This window comes from Atta colombica, unplaced genomic scaffold (genome assembly GCF_001594045.1).
Source record: "Atta colombica isolate Treedump-2 unplaced genomic scaffold, Acol1.0 scaffold96, whole genome shotgun sequence".
In the NCBI taxonomy this organism is placed as follows: domain Eukaryota; kingdom Metazoa; phylum Arthropoda; class Insecta; order Hymenoptera; family Formicidae; genus Atta; species Atta colombica.
This window is the reverse complement of record NW_017259590.1, coordinates 1,016,443-1,021,808: the sequence shown is the minus strand read 5'-3', so window position 1 is coordinate 1,021,808 and position 5,366 is coordinate 1,016,443. Positions and strand designations below refer to the sequence as shown.

General features: G+C 30.1%; 1 pseudogene; it reads right to left on the bottom strand.

The window, feature by feature from the left end:
- Positions 1-1,630: 1,630 nt before the first annotated feature.
- Positions 1,631-3,939, bottom strand: LOC108693605 (annotated as a pseudogene).
- Between the last annotated feature and the right edge of the window lie 1,427 nt (positions 3,940-5,366).

The following is a 5,366-nucleotide window of genomic DNA, read 5'->3' as shown; positions in this document are numbered from 1 at the left end:
TATATATATTTTGTCACCCATCTTGAACAGATAGAGTGAATCGAACTGAGTCGAAAAGTCCTTTACTATTTTGCAATTTTATTAACTATTTCGCAATAGTTAATAAAATATTAATTATTAAAAATTGCCAAATATTGCTCTTGAATAATTTTTTACTCAAATATTATCAATTTTCTAGAAATTTTCTGAAGAAACAAAAATCGTTAATTTTCTTCTGGAACGAACGGTTTAATCGAAATAATATATATAAAAATTAGATGCACTTAGAAATTTCTAATATTTTATTATTCCTATACATCTTCGTATTTATCTCAAGCTCGATTTTATTGCTATAAATTTGATAACAAATTCAACTACATGTGATTACTGTTATTGCTGAAATTTTACGATTTGAACGAGGATATATATTCATTTCACACAAGCTTGTTTCTCTTCTATTCAGATTTCTACCTATATATTAATTGGTTTATATAATTGGGAGATAATTTTTTTCTTTCTGCTCACAATAAAAAAAATACAATTTTCAAATTTATGAATTTAGAGCATAGAGAAAAATAACATTTAAAAATTCTCTGTTTCTTCTCAATAACAAGTAAAAAATATGTCTATTCCCATTATAATCAATAATTTATTTTCTATCTCTCTTTTTTTGATCTCTCCAAAGCTTCAGAAAAAAACCTTGCATGTTCTATAGATCGAAAAGAATTTCTGTTCAATGACTCTATCTTATTACTTCTATCAGATAGATAAAAGCAATCAGTAACATCCGTTATGAATATCTGCAGTTATATATAAGAATAAGATGGACATTCTCTATTTAGTGACATAATTGTATATATATATATACAAGAATTATTATGAAAAACCATATTCTCATAAAATGAAAACATTGCTTACAAAATGAAAAAATTTTAATTGTACAAGTTATAATCTATGTCATGTAAAAAATGGGCATAATATGCTTTTAAATCTATTTTTATGTCACGTACCTTTCACAACTATAGACTATTAGGGGAAGAGATAATTTTAGTCCATTTTTACAAATACTCTTTCTACAAATACTCTACAAACTTGCCGTTTGTCGCTTGTGACATCACGATCCAGTATAGCAGCAATAATTATAGTTAGGAAAGAAATGTGATCGAATTTTTTATTCGATCAAAATTATTAGAAATATTCGTATATTACTTTTCAAAAATAATCTGATCATTTTGATCGGAAAGAAAAACCCAACAAATTTTTTCGGTGTAATCATGATGTATTTCATTTAAAATTTCAAATCATAGATTGTATTCATTGTCACATACAGTTTCTGCCAATAATTCTGTATTTGTTATTAAATTGTATCAGCAAAACACGAGATTAATACAGATGATATCGGATCTGAGTAAATTTACTGCTAATCTATTATCATACTACAAACAATTAATTTACTTACTGATTGATTATATTTTGCACCATTAAAATTATAGGACACTTAAACATGATGATATATCATGGAAAATTTGAATGTTCTAGCAACTAGATCGTCTTAAATAAATATTTTGATGACAACATAATTTTCAGATTTGAATTTTTACATTTTTCAGCAAAACCATTCTTTCCATGCAGCTACTATGTGATAAACTACTTACTTGAAGAAGCTGAGCTGCAAATAGGACATTGTCATATTTGTGTTATTACAACCTTTTATAGTAATTGGCAATTTAGGCGGTATCGGACGGCTGAAGACAATCCACAATAAAAATGAAAATGTTATAAATATATTATAATGTTATAAAAGCACCGGTTATTGCACCTCCTTCGCCGATTCCGTGCCCATGCCAAGAGTAAAAGTGCCTAATAATGGCTCACCAATTATTCCAGAAAGGATATAGAAAGTCTACAATTTGAGAAATTTATTTTATTGCTATTGATTTCATATTTAAAAATAGTAATTACTTGAAGTAGTTCGTCCAAAAATTGCGCTAAAAATGCAGTATAATGGAAATAATACCGATGATAAAAACGAGTACTTTAGCGATGAAGGTTGATGTTGCAGGGGAGATTTCATCCCCAATGCACTTTCTATACAGAGGTTTCAAATAATACTCAAGCGTTATTGCCGCCAAAGAGTTTAACATCGCAGAAATTGTACTGAGGCTTGCGCTAAAAATACCTGGAAATAGACAACTTAAAATTGTAAATATATTAACTAAACGCTTTTACTTTAAAACAGTCTTAATTAATATGCATCGAAGGTGGGTATTGTAAACATATTCATTATGTGTTTTTAAAACTGAAATTACTTGAAATTAAGCGTAAAATCATATTTCAGATATTGATACTTTCAAATTTTTATCTTCATGATTTGTAGCATTTAATTTCTATGAGATATTAAATCAGTAAATCAGTTGATTGGTTGATTAAAAATGTTACCTGCAATGAAGAGGCCTGGTAAACCAGATATATTGGACATTGTGTCCATGACGTACAGTGGCATAAGCATATTAGGAGAAGTAATTCTTTTCTTGAGAGAAAGATCGCATTTATAATACCTGCTGTATATTGCCAATCCTGAGAAGCTAATTATGATTAGGAAAAAGCTTATAGTAGGGCAGCATAACCATTCTCTTTGTGCAACCTGCATATTTCTGAAATAAAATAAAATTAATGTATTTTTTCAATTTTCAAACGCATCGGTAAATGTATTGTTAAAGAAAAATATTATTCAATTTTAATAACGTAAACACAATGAAAAAATTAAAATTACATGATTAAATTGTCATTGTTCCACATACAATAAGTAAAGCGTATAGCAATATTATTCTAGTACATAATTTTTTATTAATATCAAGTGTTGCTTATTAAATTATAGAATACTTAAATTATTTACTTTAAAGTCAGTATATTGTTGTATTTGAACTTGGTTCACTCTCATAAGTGTTAAGCATATACATAAATCACCCAGCGTAAGAGACCACCAAGTATGTCTTACTGTTGGATCCAGATCGATACTAAAAGTAAATACGATGCGAAAGTAAAATTAGTAGTTAGTGTCTGCGAATACATAAGTCGCTTTAAAACTCATGCAATTAATTTAGAAAAGTAAATGTAATACTTATCAAATTCGGTTGCCCTTGTTGCACAATTTCCCAAATCTGATCTAATCCGGCCTCATTTGCGGCTGTGCCAATAATTAACAACACGGCGGCAAACATAAGCAAACTTTGAAACACGTCGGTTATTAGTACAGCCTTAATATCATTATACTAATATCGAATAGAAGGCACATACGAAGCCAACAATACTGACAGTCGCCTCCAAGGCTAAAGAAGAAGCATAAAGCACTAATCCCGAATACAAAACCTGTTGAATCCAATAAGCGAAACTAGCCATCATCTTAACTCGTACTCCAAAACGCTTTCCTAAGTACTAAAAGAAGTAATATTTTTTGATACACATGTCATTGAAAATTTCTCGTGGCAAAATTAAATTTTACTAAATTCACCTCATAAATGCTCGTCGCTTGCAGCTTGAAGAATACTGATATGAATCCATAGCATAAAATTGGCATGCTTAAAAAATACTCTACGTTTATTGCAATAATTCCGTATATGTAATTTTCAGCGGATACACTGAGAAATGCAAGAGCAGATAACTGGGAGGCCATCATGACAATGGCGACTGATAGTATGCTCATTGAGCGATTTGCAATGAAGTACTCTTGTAAAATATGTTAGCGTTTATTGCACAAAATTTGAAGAAAAACGTAATCCAGTTTAAACAGATTTTCCATAACAAGGATTTACTATAATAAGAGGATAATAATAACAATTATCTCTATAGTTTTTTGACGTCCTCCACTAAATCTGTAATAATACCAATTCCGGCACTTATACATAGCATTATCGCTATAATTAGATAGTCAAACCATCCTAGAGTATTTATTTCTGCCATTTCGTCTGAAATATCAAATAAAAAAAATCACATTTCCTAGAAGAGAGACTTATATCTTAAATACAGAAATAAAAAATATTTACTAATTTAAACTCTTTCTGTTCGTGTAAGACAAATTGTAAAATGGACATATATTTTCTTTTATTTAAGTATTGTAAAACAAAGATTAATTCAGTAAATAGTCGTAATTAAATTATTTTATATAATAAATTTTATATAGAGAAAAATCGTTTTTTATCTTTAAATTCATGCGTTATTATAATTGTCATAATGTTTTAAGCCAATCTTAATTTTGTACATTACTAATAATACATTAATAATATACTTAAATATAAAAATTTAGTTCGCACATCTTTTTTTTTATTTCAACATTGCATGATCTCTTTGATAAGATTCATATATGTATATTGGAATTGAAGTATTTAAAAACTGAATAATGACCTGTTGCGCATAGGGACAGCGGGGCTAGTTGAGCAAATATCTAAATAACCAAATATCTAAAATAATCAAAATACAGGATGCATCACCAAAATCCGGACAAATTTCAATTTAAATTTTCCGCTATATTGTGCCTTCACTAGAGATTGTTGTTGGCATTCAAGAAATTCTGATGTTTCTAGTAAACTGTTGTATTCTCAAAATAGCCGTGATATTGAAATCAAGTGCGAAGTATAATCGAAGAGCCATGATCATCGAAGATCTTCGCGCTGGGCGCTTAGCAACGGAAATTCCGTTCTTTTTTTTTACCCGAGATCAATCGTTTATGACGTTGTACAAAATATACGACTGTAGAACAGTCCAACAGTCCAGAAGATTCTAGTATGTCAGCTAGGAAGAGTCACTCGAAAGAACGTATCACGAAGACCCTCGCAGTTGTTAAAAGGACTTAAATGCTGATTTTGGATGATCCAGGGCAATCATTGCGAAAATTAGTATCGATTGTTGGTGTAAGCGAAAACAATGCGTCGAATTGTCAAGAAGAACTTTCGATACAAATCATACACATTAAAGATACGACAGATGCTCTCTGAGGCTGCCAGGACAAGCCGAGTTGCTCGACCTTCATTCTGGTCTCTCAACAACCTAAATTTAAATCCCTTGGACTATAGAGTGAGTTGAAAGAGTCATAAACAAGTCTCGGCATCCCAATGTGACATCATTAAGGACTGCTATTGAGGCATTCGTCGTCATGAACAGCTCTACGTTACATCGTGCGTGCGAACGCTTCAGATCGAGAATAGAGGCGTCATTTAAGCTAATGGGAGATATAATTGTGTTCTACAGGGATCTCCCAAGTGCCATATACCATAAAAGGATTTTTTGTAATATTTAATTTTTCATAAAAACATTTTGTTTAAAAAAATTGTTCGATTTGTCTGGATTTTCGTGACGCATCCTGTATGTATATATATATATATATATATATA